Source organism: Oncorhynchus keta, unplaced genomic scaffold, assembly GCF_023373465.1.
Source record: "Oncorhynchus keta strain PuntledgeMale-10-30-2019 unplaced genomic scaffold, Oket_V2 Un_contig_27572_pilon_pilon, whole genome shotgun sequence".
Classification (NCBI taxonomy): domain Eukaryota; kingdom Metazoa; phylum Chordata; class Actinopteri; order Salmoniformes; family Salmonidae; genus Oncorhynchus; species Oncorhynchus keta.
Window position 1 is genome coordinate 3737 of NW_026285592.1, and position 11126 is coordinate 14862.

The 11126-nt window shown below is 39.1% G+C and overlaps 1 pseudogene; it reads right to left on the reverse strand.

The window, feature by feature from the left end:
- Positions 1–7522: 7522 nt before the first annotated feature.
- On the reverse strand, positions 7523–10592 carry LOC127922891 (NLR family CARD domain-containing protein 3-like; annotated as a pseudogene).
- Between the last annotated feature and the right edge of the window lie 534 nt (positions 10593–11126).

Consider the following 11126-nt stretch of genomic DNA (forward strand, 5'->3'; position numbering starts at 1 on the left):
ACTACAACAAAACATGCTAACCTCTAACCTCTCACCATTACCAATAACAGAGACTACAACAAAACATGCTAACCTCTCACCATTACCAATAACAGAGACTACAACAAAACATGCTAACCTCTCACCATTACCAATAACAGAGACTACAACAAAACATGCTAACCTCTCACCATTACCAATAACAGAGGCTACAACAAAACATGCTAACCTCTCACCATTACCAATAACAGAGACTACAACAAAACATGCTAACCTCTCACCATTACCAATAACAGAGGAGGCTACAACAAAACATGCTAACCTCTCACCATTACCAATAACAGAGACTACAACAAAACATGCTAACCTCTCACCATTACCAATAACAGAGACTACAACAAAACATGCTAACCTCTCACCATTACCAATAACAGAGACTACAACAAAACAACAGAGACTACAACAAAACTAACCTCTCACCATTACCAATAACAGAGACAACAACAAAACATGCTAACCTCTCACCATTACCAATAACAGAGGCTACAACAAAACATGCTAACCTCTCACCATTACCAATAACAGAGGCTACAACAAAACATACTAACCTCTCACCATTACCAATAACAGAGACAACAACAAAACATGCTAACCTCTCACCATTACCAATAACAGAGGCTACAACAAAACATGCTAACCTCTCACCATTACCAATAACAGAGACAACAACAAAACATGCTAACCTCTCACCATTACCAATAACAGAGGCTACAACAAAACATGCTAACTTCTCACCATTACCAATAACAGAGACAACAACAAAACATGCTAACCTCTCACCATTACCAATAACAGAGGCTACAACAAAACATGCTAACCTCTCACCATTACCAATAACAGAGACTACAACAAAACATACTAACCTCTCACCATTACCAATAACAGAGACTACAACAAAACATGCTAACCTCTCACCATTACCAATAACAGAGACTACAACAAAACATGCTAACCTCTCACCATTACCAATAACAGAGACTACAACAAAACATGCTAACCTCTCACCATTACCAATAACAGAGACTACAACAAAACATGCTAACCTCTCACCATTACCAATAACAGAGGCTACAACAAAACATGCTAACCTCTCACCATTACCAATAACAGAGACTACAACAAAACATGCTAACCTCTCACCATTACCAATAACAGAGACTACAACAAAACATGCTAACCTCTCACCATTACCAATAACAGAGGATACAACAAAACATGCTAACCTCTCACCATTACCAATAACAGAGACTACAACAAAACATGCTAACCTCTCACCATTACCAATAACAGAGACTACAACAAAACATGCTAACCTCTCACCATTACCAATAACAGAGACTACAACAAAACATGCTAACCTCTCACCATTACCAATAACAGAGACTACAACAAAACATACTAACCTCTCACCATTACCAATAACAGAGACTACAACAAAACATGCTAACCTCTCACCATTACCAATAACAGAGACTACAACAAAACATGCTAACCTCTCACCATTACCAATAACAGAGGCTACAACAAAACATGCTAACCTCTCACCATTACCAATAACAGAGACTACAACAAAACATGCTAACCTCTCACCATTACCAATAACAGAGACTACAACAAAACATGCTAACCTCTCACCATTACCAATAACAGAGACTACAACAAAACATGCTAACCTCTCACCATTACCAATAACAGAGACTACAACAAAACATGCTAACCTCTCACCATTACCAATAACAGAGGCTACAACAAAACATGCTAACCTCTCACCATTACCAATAACAGAGACTACAACAAAACATGCTAACCTCTCACCATTACCAATAACAGAGACTACAACAAAACATGCTAACCTCTCACCATTACCAATAACAGAGGACTACAACAAAACATGCTAACCTCTCACCATTACCAATAACAGAGACTACAACAAAACATGCTAACCTCTCACCATTACCAATAACAGAGACTACAACAAAACATGCTAACCTCTCACCATTACCAATAACAGAGACTACAACAAAACATGCTAACCTCTCACCATTACCAATAACAGAGACTACAACAAAACATGCTAACCTCTCACCATTACCAATAACAGAGACTACAACAAAACATGCTAACCTCTCACCATTACCAATAACAGAGGCTACAACAAAACATCTAACCTCTCACCATTACCAATAACAGAGACTACAACAAAACATAACAGAGACTAACCTCTCACCATTACCAATAACAGAGACTACAACAAAACATGCTAACCTCTCACCATTACCAATAACAGAGACTACAACAAAACATGCTAACCTCTCACCATTACCAATAACAGACTACAACAAAACATGAGACTCACAAAACATTACAATAACAGAGACTACAACAAAACATGCTAACCTCTCACCATTACCAATAACAGAGGCTACAACAAAACATGCTAACCTCTCACCATTACCAATAACAGAGACTACAACAAAACATGCTAACCTCTCACCATTACCAATAACAGAGACTACAACAAAACATGCTAACCTCTCACCATTACCAATAACAGAGACTACAACAAAACATGCTAACCTCTCACCATTACCAATAACAGAGACTACAACAAAACATGCTAACCTCTCACCATTACCAATAACAGAGACTACAACAAAACATGCTAACCTCTCACCATTACCAATAACAGAGGACTACAACAAAACATGCTAACCTCTCACCATTACCAATAACAGAGACTACAACAAAACATGCTAACTCTCACCATTACCATTACAACCAAAACAGAACCTCTCACCAACCAAAACATGCTAACCTCTCACCATTACCAATAACAGAGATACAACAAAACATGCTAACCTCTACAACAAAACATGCTACAACAAAACCTCTCACCATTACCAATAACAGAGGCTACAACAAAACATGCTAACCTCTCACCATTACCAATAACAGAGACTACAACAAAACATGCTAACCTCTCACCATTACCAATAACAGAGACTACAACAACAAAACACTAACCTCTCACCATTACCAATAACAGAGGACTACAACAAAACATGCTAACCTCTCACCATTACCAATAACAGAGACTACAACAAAACATGCTAACCTCTCACCATTACCAATAACAGAGACTACAACAAAACATGCTAACCTCTCACCATTACCAATAACAGAGACTACAACAAAACATGCTAACCTCTCACCATTACCAATAACAGAGACTACAACAAAACATGCTAACCTCTCACCATTACCAATAACAGAGGCTACAACAAAACATGCTAACCTCTCACCATTACCAATAACAGAGACTACAACAAAACATGCTAACCTCTCACCATTACCAATAACAGAGACTACAACAAAACATGCTAACCTCTCACCATTACCAATAACAGAGACTACAACAAAACATACTAACCTCTCACCATTACCAATAACAGAGACTACAACAAAACATGCTAACCTCTCACCATTACCAATAACAGAGACTACAACAAAACATGCTAACCTCTCACCATTACCAATAACAGAGACTACAACAAAACATGCTAACCTCTCATTACCATTACCAATAACAGAGACTACAACAAAACATGCTAACCTCTCACCATTACCAATAACAGAGACTACAACAAAACATGCTAACCTCTCACCATTACCAATAACAGAGGCTACAACAAAACATGCTAACCTCTCACCATTACCAATAACAGAGGCTACAACAACTAAAAACATAACTAACCTCTCACCATTACCAATAACAGAGACTACAACAAAACATGCTAACCTCTCACCATTACCAATAACAGAGACTACAACAAAACATGCTAACCTCTCACCATTACCAATAACAGAGACTACAACAAAACTACACCAACAAAACATGCTAACCTCTCACCATTACCATTAACAGAGACTACAACAAAACATGCTAACCTCTCACCATTACCAATAACAGAGACTACAACAAAACATGCTAACCTCTCACCATTACCAATAACAGAGACTACAACAAAACATGCTAACCTCTCACCATTACCAATAACAGAGACTACAACAAAACATGCTAACCTCTCACCATTACCAATAACAGAGACTACAACAAAACATGCTAACCTCTCACCATTACCAATAACAGAGACTACAACAAAACATGCTAACCTCTCACCATTACCAATAACAGAGACTACAACAAAACATGCTAACCTCTCACCATTACCAATAACAGAGACTACAACAAAACATGCTAACCTCTCACCATTACCAATAACAGAGACTACAACAAAACATGCTAACCTCTCACCATTACCAATAACAGAATACAACAATAACAGAGACTACAACAAAACATGCTAACCTCTCACCATTACCAATAACAGAGACTACAACAAAACATGCTAACCTCTCACCATTACCAATAACAGAGACTACAACAAAACATGCTAACCTCTCACCATTACCAATAACAGAGACTACAACAAAACATACTAACCTCTCACCATTACCAATAACAGAGACTACAACAAAACATGCTAACCTCTCACCATTACCAATAACAGAGACTACAACAAAACATGCTAACCTCTCACCATTACCAATAACAGAGACTACAACAAAACATGCTAACCTCTCACCATTACCAATAACAGAGACTACAACAAAACATGCTAACCTCTCACCATTACCAATAACAGAGGCTACAACAAAACATGCTAACCTCTCACCATTACCAATAACAGAGACTACAACAAAACATGCTAACCTCTCACCATTACCAATAACAGAGACTACAACAAAACATGCTAACCTCTCACCATTACCAATAACAGAGACTACAACAAAACATGCTAACCTCTCACCATTACCAATAACAGAGGCTACAACAAAACATGCTAACCTCTCACCATTACCAATAACAGAGGCTACAACAAAACATACTAACCTCTCACCATTACCAATAACAGAGACTACAACAAAACATGCTAACCTCTCACCATTACCAATAACAGAGACTACAACAAAACATGCTAACCTCTCACCATTACCAATAACAGAGACTACAACAAAACATACTAACCTCTCACCATTACCAATAACAGAGACTACAACAAAACATGCTAACCTCTCACCATTACCAATAACAGAGAAACAGTACCTCTCATTCGTCATTACTCACGATTCATTCCTGATTATTCATAATCATAGTAGCATAACAGAGGGGGTCTGATCTTTGTGCCTCTGTAACTTTCTCATTCATCACCATTCAAGATTAATTCATGATTAGTCATAATCATGGTAGCATCCACATGAATGTAGAAGTGTTCAGAAACATCTTCTATTCTTCCTGACAATACAAGTGAAGTGACTCCAAAATGACAGGACATTATTCACCATTCAGTTTCTATTAGGAAAAACATCCAAAACACAACCAAGACAAACTGCAAATTAATTCAACAAGTTAGTAGAATCACAAGCTTGATGTAATCACTGCAGGCATGGAATATGGGACCAAATACTAAACTTTTGACAAAATTAATTTGTTAGAGAGTCAGAATACTGCCCCCTTTGGAGGAATTGCGTGCCCATAGTAAACAGAAAAACAAATTGCTAATACATGCATATAATAATTATTATTGAATAGAAAACACTCTAAAGCTTCTAAAACCGTTCAAATTATGTCTGTATGTAAAGCAGAACTCTCAGGGCAGCCATTCTCCCAAACTCTCTCTTGTCATCAGAAAAGTTGGGCCAACTTTGACATCATCGCCCCCACGCTTCCCAACCAGCTACGGATCTGGGAACAGTTTCTATCTCTTCAGCGCGATGTCTCCTTTCAATGGGGCGTTTCATTGTGAGAATCGCGCTCTCCCTCGCCCTTTGGCGAGCTGATAATTGTTTTGCACATTTATAACATCCTAAAGCTTGATTCTGCACTTAGTTTGACCAGTTTAGTCGACATATATGTAATTTTGAAGTTTTGATCCACTAGAATTTTGACTGCATTTCAACCGGAATTTGTCACGTTTGATAACCCAAAGACTTGAAAACCAAACGCAGTTTTTGGTAAGTATGACTCCTTCCACGTCTTCTGATCGAAGAACATCAAAGGTAAGGGAATATTTATGTGGTAATTTTGGGTTTCTGTGGACTCCAAACATAGAGGAGACATAATGCTAATTTCTGAGCGCCGTCTCATATTAAAGCCTAGTGAACGAATTCTGTAACGTTAACAATAAATGTAACACAGCGGTTGCATTAAGAAGCATATCTATATATATGTATCTTTCTATCTATATGTAGAACATGTATATTTAGTCAAAGTTTATGATGTGCATTGCTTGTAATCTGACGTTATCTGCCGGAGCTATCATCATTTCTCCGGACATTTGAGAAGCATTTTTTTAACATGGCGTCATTGTAAACAGAGATTTATGGATATAAATGGCATATTATTGAAAAAAACATAAATGTACTGTGTAACATGTCCTATTACTGTCATCTGATGAAGATTTTCAACAGGTTAGTGAATTATTTTTTTATTTTTATTTTAATCCTGCGTTTGTTTATTGCATATTTTGTTCAATTTGGCTATTGAAATTAGCTGTGTCTTTGGTGGTGGTTTGACATAAATATGTGCTATGTTTTCGCCGTAAAACATTTTAGAAATCTGACTTGCTGGCTAGATGAACAAGGTGTTTATCTTTCATTTGAGCTATTGGACTTGTTAATGTGTGGAGGTTAAATATTTCTGAGAATATTTTTGCATTCCATGCGCCACGTTCCAGCTGAACGTGGGAGGGGTCGTTCCCAAAAGGGAACCCACCACGTTAACAGACTTCTTTAAATGGAAACATAACTCCTTTCTTAACGAGCAGAGCATTAATTAACCTCAAATAAAAGGTGACATTATATACTGTCCGCTAATATGAAACATTATATCTCAAATCCAAAATGCTGGAGCAGAGCACCACATTTAAAACTGTAAGATTCACTGTCCAAACACATATGGTGTGGACTATGTGTGTCTGGTAAACACATGTGGATCTGGTGAACAGTTATCACTTGTTGACCAACTACAGGAATACTGACCTCAGAGTCTCCAGTTTACAGTGGGGATTCCCCAGTCCAGCAGAGAGCAGCTTCACTCCTGAATCCTTCAGGTCATTGTTACTCAGGTCCAGCTCTCAGGTGTGAGGGGTTTGACTCAGAGCTGAGACCAGAGAAGCACAGCCTTCCTCTGTGACTAGACAGCCTGACAGCCTGACAAAGAGATCATCATGACTTCACAAACACACTGTTAATTTAACACCAGTAGTGTAGAAGGACAATGGCAGATTTGCATTCATTTTGTTATAATAATGTGAATTTAAAATCAATATAATATTATATATAATAATATATAATACATATATTTTTCTCTAAACTGAATATTTCTTCCTGATGATTAGTTCTTAAATGTCATTTTATTTACTCACAGAACAGCTCTGGAGGCTTTGACCACTGGCAGCAGCCTCAGAAGACCTTCCTCTGATCTGGAGTATTTCTTCAGGTCAAACACATCCAGCTCCTTTTCTGAAGTCAGCAACACAAAGACCAGAGCTGACCACTGTGCAGGTGACAGGTTGGGTTTTGAGAGACTTCCTGATCTCAGGTAGCTTTGGATCTCCTCCACTAGAGAATGGTCATTCAGTTCATTCAGACAGTGGAACAGATTGATGCTCCTCTCTGAGAGGATTCTCCCTGATCTTCTCCTTGATGTACTTGACTGTTTCTTCATGGCTCTGTGAGCTGCTTCTTGTCTTTGTCAGTAGACCTTGTAAGTGCTTCTGATTGGACTCCAGTGAGAGGCCCAGAAGGAAGCGGAGGAAAAGGTCCAGGTTTCCCGTCTCACTTTGTAAGGCTTTATCCACAGCACTCTTGTAGACAGTAAGTTCAGACTTGTCACTTGTTTGCAGTTTGTCCATTAGATTCTCATTGTTGTTGTTGAATGAGAGGAACACATATACAGCAGCCAGAAACTCCTGAATGCTCAGATGCACAAAGCAGTACACCTTGTCCTGGTATAGCCCACATTCCTCTTTAAAGAGCTGTGTGCACAATCCTGAGTACACTGAGGCTTCATTGACACCAATGCCAGCCTCTTTCAGGTCTTCTTCATAGAAAATCAGATTGCCATTCACAAGCTGTTGAAAAGCCAGTTTTCCCAGTGACAGAATGCTCTCTTTATTCCAGTGTGGACCTGTCTCTTCTTTCCCAAGATACTTTTCATTCTTCTGTTTGGTATGAAACACCACAAGGTGTGTGTACATCTCAGTCAGAGTCTTGGGCATCTCTTCTCTCTTATGTTTCAGCATGTGTTCAAGGACTGTTGCAGAAATCCAACAGAAGACTGGAATGTGGCACATGATGTGGAGGCTCCTTGATGTCTTTATGTGTGAGATGATTCTGTTGGCCAGGTCCTCATCACTGAATCTCTTCCTGAAGTACTCCTCCTTCTGTGGGTCATTGAACCCTCGTACCTCTGTCACCTGGTCAACACACGCTGAAGGGATCTTATTGGCTGCTGCAGGTCGGGTAGTTATCCAGAGGAGAGCAGAGGGAAGCAGATTTCCCTTGATGAGATTTGTCAGCAGAACATCCACTGAGGTTGACTCTGAGACGTCCCAACAGATCTTGTTGTTCTGGAAGTCTAGGGGCAGTCGGCACTCATCCAGACCATCAAAGATGAACAGAACTTTGTACTTGTTGTAGTTGGAGATTCTTGATTGTTTGGTTTCCATTGAGAAGTGATTGAGAAGTTTAATGAAAGTGTGTTTGTCCTCTTTCATCAAATTCAGCTCCCGAAAAGGGAATGAAAATATAAATTGGACATCCTGATTTGCTTTTCCTTCAGCCCAGTCCAGAATGAACTTCTGCACAGAGACTGTTTTTCCAATGCCAGCGACTCCCTTTGTCAGCACAGTTCTGATAGGTTTGTCTTGTCCAGTTAAGGGTTTGAAGATGTCGTTACATTTGATTGCAGTCTCTGGTCTTGCTTGTTTCCTGGTTGTTGTCTCAATCTGTCTCAGCTCATGTTCATTATTGACCTCTCCTGTTCCACCCTCTGTGATGTAGAGCTCTGTGTAGATCTTATTGAGAAGTGTTGGGTTTCCTTGTTTAGCGATCCCCTCAAATACACATTGAAACTTCTTCTTTAGATTAGATTTGAGTTCACGTTGGCAAATCACAGCAAGATCATCTGAATCTAGAAATAACACAGATGATATTAATATTACGTCTGTTTTAATGCCTACAGTATTGAAGGACTGTTATAAAGTTGTAAATTATAATAATGTGTTCTCTAAACTGACTGTATAAATGTGTAAATGTTTTCATAATGCATTACAGACTGGTGTGACTGATTATATTATTATTGGTATTATTGATGGTATTATTAATGTTCTCTCTCTCTAAATGAATCACCACAACACATCCCTGCTGCTACTTGATGAGGTCACTAGGTGTTGTGTTAAGGCTGCTACAATATCATTGAGTTACACAGCTACTTCATCTCTACTTTAGCTTCAGCTTTTAAATGTTATAAAACATCATTCAACATGAGGCAGACAGATCTTACATTTCTCCAGTGTGTCAGCAAGCTCCTTCTGGTTCATTTTCCTCAGGATGTGCAGTGTGATCTTCAGAGCCCCCTCTCTGGCACTGCTCTCCTGCTTCTCATCTTCAGCATCCACCACTTCCTTATCCTGCTTCTGACTCTCAAAGCCTTCTGGGAGTTCTGGACGAAGAATCCTCTTGAACAGCTTCAGCTCGTTCTTCACAAATGTCAGAATTTTCTCTTCAAGCAACTGAAATAAATAAAGTAAATAAGTTAAGCAAGAGAATAAATGCTTTCTCATTAACGCATTAATGAATGATTGACAGATCAACTTTACTTGAGGTAAACAAAAACAAATGTCCATAACAGGACCACATACACTGAATATGGAGTCCAGGTCTGTTTGATGACTCTGGGAAGACTGACCACTGAGAATCTCTGACTCTGATCTCCCCTGTTGGTTTCTGTGGACAAACATGAGGTTACATCTCCTCATCCAGGGAGTGTACACACACACACACACACACACACACACACACACACACACACACACACACACACACACACACACACACACACACACACACACACACACACACACACACACACACACACACACACACACACACACACACACACACACAGGGAGGGAATGTTGTGTTTGTTTAATATTGTTTTAGGACTATGAAAATGGACAAAATGATGAGCCTATGGATTATGAAAACAACAACAATAAATGGGAAAATGGGAGGAGAAATGACTAGAGACAGTGTTGTTTAACTCACTGACCAGGACCCATGAGTTCCTCTTACCTTTGTTCAGTAGAAAAGTCTCCCTCTCTAAACACCTCAGGTATATTCATAGACTTGTCACTCTTCATGGACACACAGCTGGGAACAGGGGAGGCTGGTCTCTCCTGCTTGATTGGACTTCAACACAACAGAGACAAACATTACATCTCTCATCTCCTCTGAGCTCAGATGGGGAAACATAAGAAGAGTTTCATTCCAAAAAGCTTTTTTATCCATTTTCAGAAATGTTCGTAAATTAGCTTTTATTGTTTAAATAAGTTAAGTGTATGTTAAGTTATGTTTATTTGCTAAATGAGGAGATGGCACGTGGGTCCCTGCTTCTATAAACCAATGAGGAGATGCAGCGCGAACTGCGTCACAAATATAACTGACTTCTAGACGCTTCCTTGGCGCGCGAGCAGTGTGTCATTTTTAATAACTAAATTCATTTAGCGTCGCGAGCGTTGTAGTCAGTCTGTCAGCCCCGCTAAAAGGCTGGTGTCGTTACTCTGCCTTCTCCGGGGGCATGTTGAGGTAAATTTACTAACCGGGAGGGTTGAATTATGTAATTTATTAGAGGGCTGGAAGATGCACTCTCGAGGTTGTTTACTCACAATATCAGATATTAAGATGATTTTTATAATGAATGTATACTGAGGTTGAGGTTCTGACTAGTGATTATTTACCCG